Genomic DNA, 19,954 nt, shown 5'->3' with positions numbered 1-19,954 from the left:
AGACTCCCATTATAAAGGCAGAACTTGGGGAAGGGCAGAAAGTCAGTGGGGGAAATTCTAGGGGTGCAGAAGGGCCTTTCCATCAGCCTTCAGATCACAACCCCCCCAAGTAAACTCGCACCCAGCACCTCCACAAAGTTGAGTCTAAAACATGAGCCTGCTCCTCTGAAATCCTTCAGCCACTGGAGGTGTTAGCTTAGCGTGTGGTTTCATTTTCATTTGGGGGTTTAATAAACAAAGAATTTTAAAAAGTCAGAGACAACAGAGAACTAACTACTTTGCAGTATAGCCAACGACCATGCAGGACTAAGGATATGGGTTTGGATAAGAGGTGGGTCTCTGGAGTTTTACTGAAAAGTATTTGGGGTGAAATAGAAGACCCACTGCCCTCTCCTCCCCCACCACCCCCCACACTAGTGAATCATCCAAGCCAACAAGACCAGCCCAGCTCCTACACGTGCCAGATGTGAAAGAAAATTCTTTTCTTCCCAGCACCCTCCCCCCTTCACCTCCCATGGACCCCTCTTAGGAAAGCTTTAGCCTGGGCAGGACTGATCTGGATGGCTCTGCCACCTTCCAGCCTGTGTGTGCAGCCCTAGGGGAGCCGATTGGAGAGTTCACACTTCTGAGAAGTGCTGGGCCCACGCCCAGACACAGGCGTCTGCAGCTTTGACCAAACGCAGGCACAAATGACGTGGATGTAACAGGACTGTCTTCCTGTTAGGCTGCGAAGGAGTGGAAACACAGGGATGGGCTTCCAGACAAGAACAGAAACAATCTGGGCCCCTACTATGCGCCAAGCATGGGCTGGACTGTTGACATCTACCCTTCCAATGTCCTTACCCACCAGTTGGATATCGCTTAGTTTCCAGGAGGGGAAACCAAGTTCCACAGCCAGCCCAGTGCTCTAGGCAAGAGTTTCAGAGTTAGGACTCCCAGTCTGGTGATGTGGGTACCATTCATTTCTACATCCTCACATTAGTCAGCCTCAGACAGGCTGTGATGCAGAAACAAAATAATCGCTAATGGTAAGAGCTTGACACAAGAAAGGCAGTTTCACTGATTTCCTATACTTTGCACGTTAGCAGCCCTCCTGACTCTCTAAGCCACTCCTGGTGGCCTCCAGGGCCACAGCAGGAGAAGAGGGATATCAAAAAGTCCCACTGGCTCTTAAGTGCCACAAGCCAGAAGGCACACATGTCACTTTTACTCACAGCCCCATTGGTCAGAGCTAGTCACGTGACCCAACATAACCTCAAGGGAGGCTGGGAAACATGAACCAGCATCTGGAATGCTGCAGGGCTGTGCCTGTCAGTCACCATAACCAGAAATAGCATGAGCCTGAATAAAAGGGCAAATGGACCTTAACTGGAAATACCTCCACCGGTCAATTTGGGGAGCAGAAGTATGGCTCCAGGAGAATAATAGAATGCCTGATTTGTTACATAACTGTACTTAGGATGCTTTTTCTGAGCTTCCTCACACCCCTCCCCCCATCCTCTGATATTTACTGATGGCACTGCTTTTTTATCCATCTCTCACTGAGCTTGCCCCCATCACACTGAAGACATGAGGGCCTTCAGAGTAACACAGAGATGTTCTTCACTGTGCAACTTCCCACTGGGAGCAAACAAACCTACAGGATGTAGAGGGGACTAGTCAGCTCCTCAGAAGAAAAGGCTCACGAGCCAGAGCCCCTCTGGTCCAGAACTGTGTTCGTTTGAGACGCTTGTCAAAAGAGACTTTCAAACTCTGGAAGGTGTGAGATAACTGCTGTTGTTCAGTCTGAGAGTCATGTAAGACTTTTTGCGACCCCATGGACTGCAGCACACCAGGCTCCTGTGTCCTCCAGTATCTCCCAGGGTTTGTTCAGATTCACGTCCACTGAGTTGGTGATGTTATCTAACCACCTCATCCTCTGCCACCCCCTTCTCCTGCCTTCAATCCTTCCCAGCACCAGGGTCTTTTCCAATGAGTCAGTTCTTCACATCAGGTGGCCAAAGAATTGGAGTTTCAGCTTCAGCATCAGTCCTTCCGATGAATATTCAGGGTAGGTGTGTAGGTTGATGTAAAACACCCAGGCTTCACTTCAAAACCCTCAAAATAGTGTTTGATGGATGGATTTAGATCAGAGAACTTTTCAACTGGGAGGAGCCAAGAGATGATGCAGTCCACCTACCTCAGAGGGAATCTGAGGCCGGGGAGGGGCTCACCCCCAGAGGGAGACCCCGAGCTCTGCGGGGTGCCCCCCGCCCCTGGCTCCCAGGCGGTGGCCGAAGCCCCAGAGGCCCCAAGTCCCCTTTCCAACTGTCAGTCAACACATGAGAAATGATCGCTTAAGAAGCCACAGGACTTTGTCTCCCGTAAGCCTGACAACAGCTTAGGAAAGCTCACAAACCTCAGCCACCTCGGATGACAATAGGTGACAGGAAAATGAAGGGCGTGATGGGAACCTTCCATCTTCAGGGGAAGGAAAGGGCAACTCAACACAGGGCTTCCCTCCCCCTACGTCCCCCCGCATCCACCCCTGGGTGCCACCTGCGCCCTGCTCGAGGTCAGACAGGCAGCCCTCACCTGAGCAGGGTGTTGCCTTCAGGGAGGCCACCAGGTCCTAAAGAAGCAAGAACTGACTCAGGAGAGACAAGGGCATGGAGGTGGGGGGTGGGGTGATATCCGGGTCGGGGCAGGGGTCTTGCCTGGGTGCGCAGGCCACCCAGAGGCGAGCCTCTCCACTCTGCCATGTCCCTGAGGGTCATGAGGCCCAGCATCCCTCCGAGTGAGAAACCGAACCCCCAGACTGCCCCAGACTCGCCATCCTGACGGGTCGGAATGGACACCCTGAGAGCTGAAGGAATCCCAGGATGAGTGGCTGAGCCTCAGTTGGTGACAGATGGGGAAACTGAGGCCCACTGAAGCCGCATCCCCAGCTGGGCCACACCCTCCCTGCAAACCAAGCCTGGCCTTCCTTCCTGCACCCCTTCCCTCTCCCTGGGGTGGAGCAAGGGGCTCCGGCCCTGCTCCTGCACCTTGGAAGCCCGTCCCCCTCACCGACCCCCTCCTCAGGGGCTGGCTCCATCCTCCTGCCTCCAAACCTCTTAGCCCTGCTCCGGGGGCTGCCACCCCCACCCCTTCCCAGTCTTCAAGAATTTTCCCTCGGCCCAGATTAACTGCGGGCAGAGACCAGGGCTCACTTGCCTGCGTGTGGCCAGCCTTCCTTCCAAGGAGGCCCCTAGGATTAATGAAGGGAGCCGCGAGGGGAGGGGCAGCAGGTGGACGCGAGGACGCGGGGCTCCAGCACGCCAGCGGGGGCGGGGCCGGATGCGGGCCGGACGGGAGTGACTCAGCGCGGGGCTGCCCTCCCTGGAGGAGGAGGCAGTCTGCTCCCTCACCAAACACAGCACCCAACACCCCGCATGATCGCAGCTAAGAAAAAGAAGCGTATGAAGGAAAATCTTCTCGGTCATTTTTAATAAAAGGAAAAGAAAGAAAAAGAAGAAAGGGAGAGCAAGATTTAAAGGCAGAAAGAAGGAAAAAGGAAAGAAGGAAGGAAGGGAACTTCCCCTCTGGTCCAGTGGCTAAGATTCCAAGCTCCCAATGCAGGGGACCCAAGTTCAACCCCTGGTCAGGCAACCAGATCCCGCCGCCACAACTAAGAGTTCGCGAGTCGCAAGTAGCGGTCTTGCAGACCACAGCAAAGACCAAAGAGCACGCGCGCGCCGCGACAAAGACCCAGTGCAGACAAATAAAAGTAAACATTTTTTTTTTTTTAAGAAAAAGGAGGGGATGGAGGAGAGGGGAGGGGAGGGGAGGGATGGGGAGAGGCCACACGGGGTCCCCTGGAGTTAGCTTCAGTTTTCCCCAAGGCTCACTCACCTCTTGGCCCAGGCTACCAGGTATAAACCACTCAGCTCCCCGCAGCAGGTCCTGTGAGGGGTTACCAGGGATGCAAACCTCCTCCGAGCTGTATCTGTGCAGCCAGGAGAGAGTCTCCTCCTCTGGCCTCTAGAAAAAAGCCTACACTTCGTTTTTGTGTCATCTCAAAAAAAAAAAAAAAAAACCATTTCCTGAGCCCCTGCTATGTATAAATTCCTTTGACGTGAAGTACAAAGGTTGCTAGATAGGGACCAAACCGAATTCGTATCAGAGCTGATACTGCCTGGCAAGGGGACCTCGGACAAGGCACTTCACCTCCAGCATCTCAGTTTGCTCATCTGTAAAACTAGAGTCTTAACCAGACCTCAGAGCCCCTGAGAACTCACCAGGCTAAAACAGGGGAACGTACTAAGCATCTGGGTATGGCAGGTCCTGTACACATACGTAGGCCGCAGAACAAAGCAAGTTCCAAGTAGCTGAAGATGCGGGATGCTGTGCAAAAGGAAAGGCACGATACCTCTGCGTAGGCAGGTCAGGGAAGGCTTCCTGGTGGCGGGGGCTCCTTGCCTCCCTTTCAAGACTCAGCACAGTGCCACTTCCTCCAGGAAGACTTCTGTGCCTGCTCAGCTGGGCCAGGCCCCTCTACAGGGCTTCCGCCAGCCCGTGGGCTTCTTCCCTCTCACCCCAACCCGCCTTGGGGTGTAAATCTCTGTAGGCCCATCAGTGCTGCTGAAGTGCATGGAGGGGCAGAGATGGTGTCTCCTTACCTCTGCGTCCCCAGAGTCTCATGTGAATGACACATCCTAGGTGTGGAGTAAACAGCTCCTGTATTGGGGGTTATAATTAAAACATGCTGTGATTTCCGCACACCTCTCCCAGGGGACCACCCCATTTCTCCAAGAAATGCAGATTCTTGAAAGAAGTCATCTACTCTTATTCAGTTGAGTTGCTGCCTCCCATCCCCTCCAGAAGCCACTCCATCAGCTTTGGCTCAGTCAGCTCCAGCCAGCTGCTCTTGACAAGGTCACACTGCCCTCCATGCTGCTAAACCCAGTGGTCACGCTCGGTCCGCATGGTACCAGACCCCTCAGCAACCTACAGTTCAGCCAACCACTGCCCGTTCTTCCGTGGGCTTCCAGGAGGCCGCGGGGCCCCAGTCTTTTTAAAACCCATTGCACTAGCCAGCGGTCTTCTTTCTGGTCCCTCCCCATCTCTCCACCTCTGGACACAGAACAACCCCAGGGTTCATGTCTTGGACCTCTTCTCAATTCACTCACCCATTTGGTGACATCAACTTTACAAGTCCTTTCAAAGCTACATGACACTGACTCCCAAATTTATATCACCATCCCCTGCACTCTGACTCCATCCACCCAAACACCTGCTTGATCTCCTCACGGGGTCCCTAACAGGCACCTGACTCTTAAGCTCTCCAAAACCACGTCCTGAACGTCCTCCCCAAACCTGTCCCCTAACGGAGCAAATGGTTATAGCTCAGGCTAAAGTCCAGAGAGTCCATCTTGACCTCTCTCTTTCTCCCAGACGTGACATCCACTCCGTCAGTCCATCCTATCAGTTCGACCTTTAAAGTCATTCCAGACAAGACCAGTTCTCACCACCTCCTCTGTTACCTCCCTGGACCAAGAGCCTTCCTCTAAGCTTTCCCTCTCTACCCTTGAGTCTGCTCCCAATAGCCAGTCTGACTGTTTGAAACGGAAGTGAGATCTCAGCTTATTCTATTCAAAGCCCTCAGTCACTCAGAGTAAAAGCCAAAGACCCTGCAGTGGCCTGGATGCTCACAGGTGGTCTGGACTCCATTACCTTCCTGACCTCACCTCATCACTCTTCATCTCTCTTGCTCTCCACTGGCCTGCATTCTTGTTTTCAATTTACAGGGGACATGCAGGCCTCAGGGCCTTTGCACCTCCTGTTTCCTCTCTCTGCTATACCCGCCCCCCTCCCCAATATCTGCCTCCTTCCTTCAGGTCTCTGCTCAGTGAGCCCTGCTCCTCCCCACCTCTGGCCTATTTTTACATTGAAACACAGATAACTTAGATGAAATGAACTAATTTCTTTAAAAACACGACAACCGAAATTGACATAAAAGCAAGCAGAAAATCTCAGCAGTTGTGTCTATTAAAGATTAAATCTGTACTTTAAAACCTTTCTCCCCTCCTGCCTCTTCCCCTTTCTCTCCCCACCCCAAGCAAAAACAAAAACAAACCTTTAGGTCCAGAAGAATTCATTGGTGGATTTTTCCCAACATTTAAGGAAGAAATGGTACCAATTTCACACAAACTCTTCCAGGAAACAAAGTAAGAGATAACACTTCCTAACTCATTTGATAAGGACAAATATAATGATACACTTGATCTTAGACAAAAGGCCAAGAAGCAATAGGACAAATAATGCTCATAATTATACCTGGAAAAGATACTATAAGAAAAAAAATGACAGTCCTTTATCCCTCATGAACACAAAGGTGAAAATTCTAAACAAATTATTAGAAAACTTGATATCACAATGTATTCAAAGGAAAATACACCATGACCAAGTGGAATTTATTCTAGTAATGTATACTTGCCTCCTTATTCAGCAATTGATGTACTGATGTGGAATGATGTCTAGCATATAGTAGAGGGTGATAAAGTAAAAGAGTATCTATAGTATATTACATTTGGTGTAAAAGAAAGTGAAAAATAAGAAAATATACATTCATCTGCTCATCTGAACAAAAAGAACAGGAGAGATAAACCAGGGACCAATAACACTGATTACTGTACTAGCTTTCTCGGACTGTCATCACAAAGTACCGCAGACTGAGGGGCTCAAACTATTGACATTGATTTCCTCACCAATCTGGGGGATAAAAGTCCAAGATCGAGGTGTCCTCAGGGTTGGATTCTTCTGCAGCCTCTCCCCTTGGCTTGTGGGCGGCTGCCTTCCCTTGGAGGCGTGTCTGTGTTTCACTCGCCTCTTTGAAGAAGGGCACTAGTCCCATCCACACGACCTCATTTTAGCGGAGTTATATCTTGAAAGGCTCTGTCTCTGAATACAGCAGGATTCTGAGGTACTAAGGGTTAGGACTTTAACATAGGACTTGTAAGTTTTGCAGTTCAGTCCGTGACAGTTACCTACAGAGCCTGGGTGAGAATGGGGTGGGAAGGATGGAGGGGATGGCAGATGGCAGGAGAACATTTCTGAGTATGTGTGTGTGTTAGTCGCTCAGTCACATCTGACTCTTTGCAAACCCAGGTTCTGTAGCCCACCAGGCTCCTCTGCCCATGGGATTCTCCAGGCACGAATACTGGACTGGATAGCCATTTCTTTCTCCAGGGACCTTCCCCACCCAGGGATGGAACCCGGGTCTCCTACTTTGCAGGCAGATTCTTTACCATCCGAGCTACTGGGAAACCCTTCTCTGAGTATATTATTTTATATAATCCTGACCATATTAATGTTTCACATTCTCAAAAAAGAGATGAAAATCAACAAGGATGGAGGGAGAGACCTAAATTAGAATAGAAATCAAACAAGAGCTGTATTTAAAACAAATAACTACACTGAAGGGAGAGAACTAAGTAACTTCTGGACCCAGTATTTGCATTACATGCCCACAGACAATAGAAAAAAGAATCTGAAGCAAATATTGAATTCTAATTAGGAAACTTCCTTTTTTGCAGAGGTGGTTGTTGTCGTTCAGCCGCTAAGTCATGTCCGACTCGTCGCGACCCCGTGGACTGCAGCTGCTGCCCGTGGAGTCACAAAGAGTCAGACACAGCTTAGCAACTGAACAACAGCAACCGCTTCTGAAAAAAAGAAGCTTACTAATTACAATTCAGTGTGGGTTAGCAATTTTGAAACTACTCTCCGCACATTCTAGGATGGGACAAATAAGTGAGTAGATTATTGATAACAGGAGCCAGGCTTTCCACTGTTGAGAAGGGAGTTACAAATATAGAAAGAGGGAGGGGAACTTCCCAGGTGGTCCAGGGGCTGAGACTCCAGGCTCCCTATGCAGGCTGCCCAGGTTTAATCCCAGGTCAGGGAACAAGATCCCACATGCCACAGCTAAGAGTCTGCATGCTGCGACTAAAGATCCTGCGTGCCTCAACAAAGATCAAAATCCTGCATGTGGCAACTAAGACCCAGTGCCGTCAAATAAGGAAATTCATTAAAAATATAAGTATTTTAAAAACACAAATATGGAAAGGGGGGAAGGACATGAATATGAGATACTGGTGGAAATTGGAGTTGTTAGTGTGAACTCATAGTTTTTAATATATGTATAGGTAGTTAAATACAGAAGTATAAAGCCATGTGGACATGTGTGTGTGTGTGTGTGTGTACAAAATTTCCCAGCTCTGCTGATAACAGAGCTGAGTAGCAATGAGCATACACCAAGATGAGATCTTGTTTTATAAATAATATTCTCCACTCAAAGTTACCACTGGCTGATTCCACTGGTTCAAGGGAAGCACAGAGGAACAATTTATAGCAAAAAGCAAGAAAATGTTCAAAAAAATGATGGAGGCATGTCAAAAGTACAAAAACCAGACCAAAGCGGTTTCCACTAGGCCAGTCTGGGACAATTCAAGCATCAAAATAAATAATGACAACAAATGATTATAACCTACAGAATAAAGTAAGACTCTGAGTCCATATGATTCATAAATAAACAAAAAGAAGGACTCCCTTACAGTAGAAAGTCAACTAATAAAGAAAGAAGACATCGTTAGAAAATCACTATTTGGTAGTAGTAATAATGATAACAACCCATTCTATCAGTAGAATAAATGCATAGAATAAAAACCATTTTAAAACATAAGTGACCTGTGCTCTTTAAAAGTATCAGTGCCATAAAACAGGAGGCTGACTGAAGAGGCATGATAAATTTGTCCAGTAGATGACCTTGGGTTTCCTTCTAGAATAAAGGACATTATAGGGACAATTTGTGAAATGGTGAAATCTAAACGATGATTTAGATAATAGTTTTGCACCAATATTCATTTCCTGATTTTGATGACCGGACCGTGGATACATATACATATGTATAGATGGATAGATAGATATATAAATACACTGATATGTATCTGTATATATATGTATACATGAGAAATTCTTATTTTTAGGAAGTATAGACTCTGAAATATTTAGAGATAAAAAACCATCATATCTACATCTTACTGTTGAATAATTCAGGAGAGAGAAAGAGAGGGACAGAGAAATGTAAATGTAGCAAAATATTAGCATTTGAGGAGTTTGGATGAGTAGTATCTGAAAATTACTTGTATTGTTCTTACAATCTTTCTGTATATCTTTGTTGCTGTTCAGTCACACAGTCACATCCGACTCTTTGTGACCCCATGGACTGTAAATCTTAAGTTTTGTTAAGTAATTAGTCGATATAGTAAATTGAATACCATTCTTGACACTTTCCATCTTCTTCCTGTGCTTTCTTTTCTTCTGTAGCAGATATCGACATATATCAGCGTAGTATATTTTACTAATTTTGTTTGTTGCCTGTCTTCACTTGCCAGAATATAACCTCATGAGGGCAGGAAGTGGGATCTATTTTGTTCTCTGCTGTGCCTCCAGCAACTAAAACAGGGATTGCCACAGAATTTTAAATTATTTTAAATAAATAATTTTAAATAAATCATTTGCCCAGAGTTGTGCTCAACATATAATTGTTGAGCGCATTAGTAGGGTGGGGGGGAATGAATTAAGTTGGGCTTGAATGCAGCATTCATGTGGCCTCAAGTTTAACATCTGAATGCAAAGGTTAATGGAAAGCACCCTCCACATTCCATCGGGCTTCCCAAGTGGATCACTAAAGAACCCGCCAGCCAATGCAGGAGATGCAATTTCGATCCCTGGATAGGGAAGAGGCCCTGGAGGAGGAAATGGCAGCCCACTCCAGTAGTGTTGCCTGAAGAATCCCACGGACAGAGGAGCCTGGCCGGCTACAGTCCACGTGGTCGCAAAGAGTTGGACACGACTGAGCTATTGAGCGCGCACGAGCGCGCACACACACACACCACATCCTGTCCCTGGAGCTTGCTCTCCAGTGCTGCTGCCTAAACCTGGCTTTGATGAGTCTATTCCCACCTCCACGAGGGCACTGTTGGCCCCAGAAGAAATGTCTGAGACTTAGCTGTCCTTAGCTTCCAAGGTGAAATGGAAATAAATTCTCTAGCAGCCACCAGAACTCACCAAGATCCAATCACAATCCCAGGACTATGAGTCAAACCTCCCCAAATATTCTCTCTGAGTGTACTCACTGCTTCTCCTAGTAGGCACGACTGGAGGGCAAAGGAAGATCTAAGAATGCCTGATTTCTAGCACAATTTGGGGAACAGCTTGGGAAGATGCAAAGGGAACCAAGGAAGTGAAGGTAGCAGAAAAAAACACCTGCTCCCTCCTCGCTGTCTCCCCTCCTGTCCAGAAAATTTGTAATTCCTGGTGTTTTAGCATTCCTAGTCAGTTTCTCATCATAACCTCCACTCCTATTTTAAAACAGTTGTTCTCCAATTTGTAGGGCTGTGAGACTCACCTTAACTTATACGCAGAGTATATCATGAGAAATGCTGGCCTGGATGAAGCACAAGCTGGAATCAAGATTGCCGGGAGAAATATCAATAACCTCTGATATGCAGATGACACCGCCCTTATGGCAGAAAATGAAGAAGAACTAAAGAGCCTCTTGATGAAAGTGAAAGAGGAGAGTGAAAAAGCTGGCTTAAACTCAACATTCAGAAAACTAAGATCATGGCATCCGGTCCTATCACTTCATGGCATGTAGATGGGGAAACAGTGGAAACAGTGGCTGACTTTATTTTTTGGGGCTCCAAAATCACTGCAGGTGCTGTTTGCAGCCATGAAATTAAAAGATGCTTACTCCTTGGAAGGAAAGTTATGACCAACCTAGACAACATATTAAAAAGCAGAGACATTGCTTTGCCAACCAAGGTCCATCTAGTCAAGGCTATGGTTTTTCCAGTAGTCATGTATGGATGTGAGAGTTGGAGTATAAAGAAAGCTGAGCACTGAAGAATTGATGCTTTTGAACTGTGGTGTTGGAGAAGACTCTTGAGAGTCCCTTGGACTGCAAGGAGATCCAACCAGTCTAATCCTAAAGGAGATCAGTCCTGGGTGTTCATAGGAAGGACTGATGTTGAAGCTGAAACTCCAGTACTTTGGCCACCTGATGTAAAGAGCTGACTCATTTGAAAAGACTCTGATGCTGGGAAAGATTGAGGGCAGGAGAAGAAGGGGACGACAGAGGATGAGATGGTTGGATGGCATTACCGACTCAATGGACATGAGTTTGAGTAAGCTCCGGGAGTTGGTGATGGACAGGGAGGCCTGGTGTGCTGCAGTTCATAGGGTCGCAGAGAGTCGAACACGACTGAGCGACTGAATTGAACTGAACTGAAACACACCTCAGATACTGATGCAATAGGTCTAATGAGAAGTCCTGGAATGTGTATTTTTAACAAGATAAAGGACCAGAATTCAAATCCAGGAATCTGCCTCAGAGCACATGCCCTCAACCACTATGCTATGCTCTTGTAATAGAATTTTTTTTAAAGGGTGCAAAAAGTAATTACTAGGATGTCCACTACAGGATTTTCCAATATTACAAGTACTGGAAACAAACTAAATGTTTACCAACAAAAGAGTGATTCATTAAATTACGATGCAGTGGGATTCTGCTCTCAGGATGGAGAAGCTTTCAGGAGACCAATGTGTCTGTTAAGAACAAGTATAAAATCCAGATAAAATTTTAGAAATTCTTCTTAAAGGCATCATGGCTATAGGCAAGAATGTAAAGCCATTCTCAGCAAATCTGAAAATACTAAAGTCATTTACAGTTTGTTCTTGAACAATGGTGTAATTAAGTCAGAATTCAATAACAACAGAAAAACCTGAAATGCTGAAAACGAAGCAAGACATTGAAAGGTTGAAACTTCATGACCTAAGTATCTATTTCAAGTTAGGAAAAATAAAAGCATAGTAAACGCAAGGGAGTTGGTGATGAACAGGGAGGCCTGGCGTCCTGAGATTCATGGGGTCGCAAAGAGTCGGACACAACTGAGCGACTGAACTAACTAGTAAAGAATGAAGCAGAAATAAAAAGAACACAAGCATATACTAGAAAATTGGCAAAAATAAAAATTAGTTCTTTGGAAAAAGATTAAAATGGATAAACATTCAGAAAAATCAATCAAGAATCAAAGAGAGAGAAAATTAATTACCAACATTAGAAATGAAAAGAAGACTTCAGTACAGATCTTATAGGCATAGAATAATCATTTTCCAAAATATTTGAATGCTTAGATGAAATGTCCAAAGCCCTGGAAAAGTGCAACTTTTCAAAATGACACAAGAAGAAATAGAAAATGTGGCTAGTATACTAATATTTTTCATTGTTTTGTAATTCAAAATCTTCCCCAAAACAAATATCCAGGCACATATAGCTTCCCTAGTGAATTTTTTTGAACATTTAAAGGAGAAGTGATGTCATCAACACTACACCAACTTTTCCAGAGAACAAAAATAGGGAGATTACTTCCCTACGAATTTTATAAGACCAGCTTTATCTTGATGTCAAAACTCTGATGAAGGCATATCAAGAATATAAAATTTTAAGTCAATTCTTCTCATGAAGAGAGATGCTAAACTCCTAAACAAAATTTAAGCAAGTTGAATCAAGTGATTCATAAACTGGCAACATGTGATTTATCTCAAAATTGCAAGGATGGTTTAATGTTTGAAAAGTAACCAATTTGATTCACTAAATTCTCAGAAAATGTGGCAAAATTATAATATCATTTGATAAAATTCAGCATCCTTTCCTAAGGAAAAAAAAGTCTTAGAATTCTTAGAACACAGCTTTCATATCCAGATAAAAATCATCTATAAAAAACTGATAGTTATAATCATCTTTATCTTTGCTTCTTAATATAGAAAAGAAGACAAGGATCTCACTACCATTTATATCAACATGGCTCTGAAGATTCTAGACAGTGTGGTAAAGAATGACAAAGAAATAAAGGATATAAGAATTGGAAGAGATGAAACAAAACTGTCATTTTTCTCAAATAACACAACAGTATATGTAAGAAATCCAAATACACATATGAACTGTTAAAATTAAGAAGGGAAGATGACAAGACTGTTAGATACTAGCTCAGTGTGCAAATATCATTCTTACTTCTATATAACAGCAGCAAACAATCAGAAAATGAAATTTTGAAATGATGCCACTTATACTTCTGGCCTGTTGTAATGGCAGAGGTAATTGGTTTGGCAACTACTCCCAAAGATAACAATTGTAAAGCCTGCACAAAATTTATTAAAAGGAAATCTATTTGAAGGTATTTTAAAGTGATAAAAAGGAAACAGAGACAGGAAGAGACTTTGGTTAGAAAAGAGCCCACTGCAATGGGATAAAAATGGAAATATGTTGATTTTTCTCCCTGATGTGACTGAGAGTGATCTCCAAATCCCCATACAACCTATGGCAGAAAACTTCAGATTTCCAGGCTTGATGAGGTAGAGGAGCTATTTCAGAGACAGCAGAGTAACCAAAAATTTAAAGGGGGTGGGGGAAGTTCCTAGAAGCAAGAGAACAACAGAAAAAACAAGGCTCAAAATCTAAGTGTCAACTCTGCCCAAAAACCTGGGTGATTGCTCACTTTTACATGCATACTGAAGAGCCCAAGGAGCTTAGTGAAAAATCACTTGGAAATCAGAGAAGCGCCTCCCTTTGAAAGACAGAACTGCTCTGGAAGAAATTTGAGAGTTTGTTGCATTTTTTTTTACTAAGGCTATTCTTCAGTATGCAGAGCAGGCTTTAGAAAGTTGAACTGTTACTGAATATAGAGATCAGAGCTCAAGGTTGGAAAAACAGCTGGAAATTTAAGACAGAAACCATAGGAGCAAAGAAGTCAGAGAAAGAGTGAATGACAAATTATGGGTGTGTCTAAAAGCTATGGTTTTTCCAGTATTCATGTATGGATGTGAGAGTTGGACTAAAGAGAGCTGAGAGTTGAAGAATTGATGGTTTTGAACTGTGGTGTTGGAGACAACTCTTGAGAGTCCCTTGGACTGCAAGGAGATCAAACTAATCAATCCTAAAGGAAATCAGTCCTGATATTTATTGGAAGGTCCTGATGTTATTGAAAGCTGAAACTCCAATACTTTGGCCACCTGATGGAAGGAGTTGACTCACTGGAAAAGACCGTGATGCTGGGAAACATTGAAGGCAAAATGAGAAGGAGACCACAGAGGATGAGATGGCTGGATGGCATCACCGACTCGATGGACATGAGTTTGAGCAAGCTCCAGGAGTTAGCGATGGACAGGGAAGCCTGGTGTGCTGCAGTCCATGGGGTCGCAAAGAGTTGGACACGACTGAGTGACTGAACTGAACTGAACTTTCATAATTTGGCTAACCACCAACTTAGGCTGGTACAGGGAAGACTCCAGAATCCAAGCTAAAATTATAGCAGCTCAGAAAAACTAAGGATAGAGATAATGTTTTAAGATGGAGACCTGGAAGATTACTGATGAAAGTGAAAGTGAAAGTCCCTCAGTGGTGTCCAGCTCTTTGTAACCCTGTGAACTATACAGTCCATGGAATTCTCCAGGCCAGAATACTGGCATGTATAGCCATTCCCTTCTCCAGGGGTTCTTCCCAACCCAGGGATCAAACCCAGGTCTCCTGTATTGCAGACAGATTCTTTACCAACTGAGCTATCTGGAAAACCCTAGATTGCTGATGAGCTAGAACCAAAATACAACAATCTTCAGAAGAACATAACAGAATCTGAAATAATGTGTTATCCATAGTGTCTGCTGCTGCTAAGTTGCGTCAGTCGTGTCCGACTCTGTGCGACCCCATAGGCGGCAGCCCACCAGGCTCCCCCGTCCCTGGGATTCTCCAGGCAAGAACACTGGAGTGGGTTGCCATTTCCTTCTCCAATGCATAGTGTCTAGTTTTCAACAAAAACTTTAGATATGCAAATAAGCAAGAAAATATGACATATATCCAGGAAAAGTTAGTCACTAGAAAACAACTCCAAATGAGCACAGAAGTTGAATTAACAAAGACTTCAAAGTAGTTATTATAAATACTTAACAGAGATCTGGTGTTTTAAGAGAGTAAATGAAAATGTGACCTTAATAAGTAAACAAATAGGATATTTCAACAGAGAAAACAAAACTATTTAAAAAGTTAAATCACTATTCTACTGTTGAAAAATACAGAGCTGAAAAGAAAAATTTATTACATGTGCTTAACAGCCATTTGAAGATGGGAGAAGGAAAAATATCACAGAACATGAAAATAAATGACTAGAAGTTATACAATCCAAAGCAATGAGAAAAAAAAATTGAAGGAAAAGGAGAATTACAGAAAAATATCAAGTCCAATATACAAATCAAGGAGTTCAAAAGGAGAGTAGAGAGAGAAAATTCTAAAAAAAAAAAACATTTTTTTAAAGAAATAATGATCTAAAATTTCCTATATTTGGTGGAAAATGTTAAGTTACAGAGAGAGAAGCTAAACAAACTCTAAGCAGGATAAATACAAAGAAAATGACACCCAAGAATGTCATAATGAAAAGACTGAAAGTCTAGATAGAAATTCTTGAAAGCTGTCAAGAAAAATGGTACCTTATATAGCAAGGAAAAAGAATAAAAGTAAATAATGCCTTTTCATCAGAAGCAGTGATGGTTAGAATATATTAAAATTACATTTTCAAAGTGCACAAAGAAAAATAAAACTACCAACTAAAAAAAAAACCTGTCCTTCCAATGAAAGCAGCGACTTCCCTGGTGGTCCTGTGGCTAAGACTCTGCACTGCCAATGCAGGGGAGCTGGGTTCCATCCCTGGTCAGGGAACTAGATCCCGTGTGTAGCATCTAAGAGTTCACCTGCCACATCTAAAGATCCACATGCTGCCGCTAAGACTTGGAGTAACCAAAAATATATATAAGTATATATGTATATTTTTTAATGAAAGCAAAAAAAGCCAAAAAGAAAAGAAACAGTCCAACCTTACAAGAAATGCTAGAGGAAGCTGAAGGGAATTGACACCAGATGGTAATTTATATCTATATGAAAGAATAAAGAATAAAATGCACCAGAAAAGGCCATCATGTGGGCAAATTTTAGGACGTATTTATTTCTTGTCTTAATGGCTTTCAAAGGCATATAATTGTTTAAAGCAAAACTAACAACACTGTATTATTAGGTTTATAATGAATACAGATGTAATATATGTAATAGCATTAAAGGAAACCATTGTCTCAAGGTTCTTCCACTTTACCTTGAAATTGGTATAGAAATACAAATTCTAAGCAGATAGAGATGCCCAGTGTAATCTCTAGGACACCCATTAAAAACAAAGTTGATATATATAGCTATAAAGATGAATTCAAATAAAACATCAGAAAATTTTGTTAACACAGGAAAAGAAAAACAGAACAACAAAGAAGAGATACACAGAAAACAAATACCAAAATCATAGACCTATCCCCTACCAAGTTAGCAATTAGCTTTCTAAAAAATGGGTCACACACTAAAATCAAAAGGCAAAGATTGTCAGACTAGATGAAAATGCAAAATCCAGCTAAACGCTGTCTGCAGTAGATGTGCTTTAAGTGCAATGATAGTTTGAAAGTAAAGTCATGGCGTGAAAGGTACCACGCATACAGTGAGTATAAGAAAGGTGGGGTGGCACTATTAACATTACACAAAATAGACTTTACAAAAAGAAGTAGTACTGAAGTGAAATCCAGTACTACTGGATTTCAGTAGTACTGATAAAAGAATCAATAAGCAGAAAGGTGTAAAAATTATGAACACGTGTGCGTTTACAATCGGGGCTTCAAAACAAAAACTTATAACACTAAAGAAAGGAAAGCCACAGCTGGAGGCTCAGGGGCAAAGAATCCACCTGCCGATGCAGGAGACACAGGTTCGATCCCTGCTCAGGGAAGGAGCAACCAAGCCCATGCACCCCAACTTTGAGCCTGTGCTCTAGAGCCCAGGAGCCACAGCTACTGAGTCCACACGCTATGACATTTGAAGCCCACTTGCCCTAGAGCAAATGTTCTGCCACAAGAGAAACCACCGCCGTGAGAAGCCAGCACCCTGCAGCTAGAGCGTAGCCCCCTCTCTTTCCCTAGAGAAAGCCCCCTCACAGCAACGAAGACCCGCACAACCAAAAATAAATGAACTAACTAAATTGTTAAAAAAGAAAAGCAAGTTATAAACCAAATCCCTTATAAAAATACACAAAACCCTTGATAAATATTAGCAATCAATTCTAGCAATATATAAAAATGATAATACATCATAACCAATTAGAGTTTATTCTAGAAATGAAACAGTTTAAGATTTGAAAATCAATCAATGTAAGTTATATTAATAGAATAAAGAAGAAAACTGACATAATTATCTAAATAAATGCAGGGAAAGCATTTGAAAAATTTCAGCACTAATTCTTGATTAAAAACTCAGCAAACAGAAGGAAATTGCCTCATCCTGCAAAAGGGTATCTACAAAGAAAAACAACTATAGCTAACACCATACTTGGACTTTCCTGGTGGCTCAGTGGTAAATAATCTGCGGGCGACAGTCACAAAAGAATCAGACATGACTTAGCAACTAAACAATAACAACATCAAACATCATGGTAAAGACTAAACGCTTCCCCCTGATAAACAACCCAAATGTTTTGGGTTGTCTATCAGTGCTCGAATGGATAAATAAATCTTAGTATGGTCATACGACAGAAACTACAGATCAATGAGCAAATATTGATGAAGGACCCATTGAAATACGCAACAAAAGGATGAATCTCATGAAACCAGATACAAATTTTTACATACTATGTGAGTCCATTTCCATAAAGTGCAAAAATAAGCAATTAAGCCACAGTGATAGAAGTCAGGATAGAGGGCTGACTTCACGTGTGAAGGAAAACAACGGCTTCTGGGATGTTGATGATTTTCCATTGCTTGACATATGTGGTGGTCACACAAATAGGTTGGCTTTTAAGAAATTCATTAATTCATACCATTGTGGTCTGTGTATATTTTTTTATGTATGTTACATCTCAATTTTTAAAGTTACTTTAAAAATGATGGTGCCTCCACTCTATAAAATGCCAAGTAACCATTTTTTAATGAGGTAGCTTTTCCTACATGTACTAATTTGAAAATCTCCTCAAGACACCTTAAGGGAAAAAAAAAAAATCACATAGCATGAGAGTACATTTTAGAATGGGCTATTTATTATGCATGTAAGTGCTGTGTGTATATACACACATTCACATATATTTTAGATGGATAGATAGGTATAGAAAGATAGATATTAAATTGAAAGTTTTGAATGAAGCATGAAGATGGAATAAATTTGAAATTCAAAACTGAGAGTCCCAAATGAGATGAAAATTTTCAAAGGAAATACTAAGTCAGCGGCATATCATAGTACCAAGTGTGGCCCCATGAGAGTAGTCCACTCTGTGTGCAGACAATTGTCTATACATAATTTGAAAACAATAATAAAACTAAGTAAGCATTACTCTGCTTTTTATTAACACCATGCATTGGCCATTCTAAATAATGCTAGTAATAAAATACTTCTCCTGCGAGGGGGAAATCTTTTGTTGATCTAAGTTCTAAATAATTGTTACTATCACATTTGAGTTTTAATAATATGTAGGCAAGTTTAAAAATTAGCACATTTTATAATGTACCCTTTATTAAATATTGTATCCTACAAGGAAGTTAATGCAAAGAATTTCCAGTTAAATGGTTTATACCCGCGACACATAAACTCAGTTCCATGTGTTCATTTGGAAAGTAAGTTCATAATGGTGGGAATTATTCAAGCTTGCAAACTGAGAGATATGGTGTCTTTGACATGAGCATATTTTAGCTCATGAATAAAAGGTTTTACTGAATTTAAATGTGCTTAACATTGGGCTTCCCTGGTGGCGCAATGGTGAAGAATCCACTTGCTGATGCAGGAGACACAGGTTTGATCCCTGGTCTGGGAAGATCCCGCATGCCATGAGGCAACTAAGCCCTTGCATCACAACTATTGAGCCTGTGCCCTAGAGCTCAGGGACCACAGCTACTGAAGCCGGTGCACACTAGAGCTTGTGTTCTGCAACAGGAGAAACCACGGCAATGAGAAGCCCATGGGCCACTTCTAGAGAGCAGCCCCCTCTCGCCTCAACTAGAGAAAAGTCCACACAACAGCCAGGATCCAGCACAGCCAAGAATAAATAAATAAACAAATTATTTTTTAAAGTGTACTTAACATTGATAGTTTCTTTTTATGGTTGTTAGTTTTTAAGAACCAAATAGCAACCAAGAAAACAATTATCACTGATTATTATATGATCATAACTAAACATTTTATTATGGTGAAAAAGCGTTAAAAATCTTTGACTTCAGGTGTTAACTACACTAAGTATGATACTGACCACAAGGATACTATAAATATTCAAAAAGAAAATATATTCAAAACTCATGGCATGGTGCCTAGTGTATAGTAGATGCTCAATTCATGATACCTTTGTTATTAACATTCATAAATGATTGATCCCCATTCATCTTCTTAAACCACATATCAGTTTCCATCCTTTGAGAAGTTGAGATTCAGACTGAGATCAAAATTTCAGTCATGTGCCAAGCCCTGTGATTAGTGTTTTATATGCATTGTCTAGTTTATTACCCACAGAAATTCTCAGTTCATTCAGTCGCTCAGTCGTGTCTGACTCTTCGCGACCCCATGAATCGCAGCACGCCAGGCCTCCCTGTCCATCACCAACCCCCAGAGTTCACTCAGACTCATGTCCATCGAGTCGGTGATGCCATCCAGCCATCTCATCCTCTGTCCTCCCCTTCTCCCCCTGCCCCCAATCCCTCCCAGCATCAGAGTCTTTTCCAATGAGTCAACTCTTTGCATGAGGTGGCCAAAGTACTGGAGTTTCAGCTTTAGCATCATTCCTTCCAAAGAACACCCAGGACTGATCTCCTTTAAAATGAACTG

The 19,954-nt window shown here is 42.8% G+C and overlaps 1 long non-coding RNA gene across 1 annotated transcript in view; it reads right to left on the bottom strand.

The window, feature by feature from the left end:
* Positions 1–4,002, bottom strand: part of LOC104996967 — a 9,392-nt gene extending 5,390 nt beyond the window's left edge. Inside the window, exon 1 of the long non-coding RNA XR_826276.1 lies at positions 3,874–4,002. This is a non-coding gene — a long non-coding RNA (uncharacterized LOC104996967). The remainder of the gene's footprint in view (positions 1–3,873) is intronic.
* Positions 4,003–19,954: the final 15,952 nt, after the last annotated feature.

This window comes from Bison bison, unplaced genomic scaffold (assembly GCF_000754665.1).
Source record: "Bison bison bison isolate TAMUID 2011002044 unplaced genomic scaffold, Bison_UMD1.0 scf7180017864302, whole genome shotgun sequence".
In the NCBI taxonomy this organism is placed as follows: Eukaryota; Metazoa; Chordata; class Mammalia; order Artiodactyla; family Bovidae; genus Bison; species Bison bison.
Note: the sequence above shows the minus strand (reverse complement) of the source record. Positions and strands in the feature narration are given on the sequence as shown.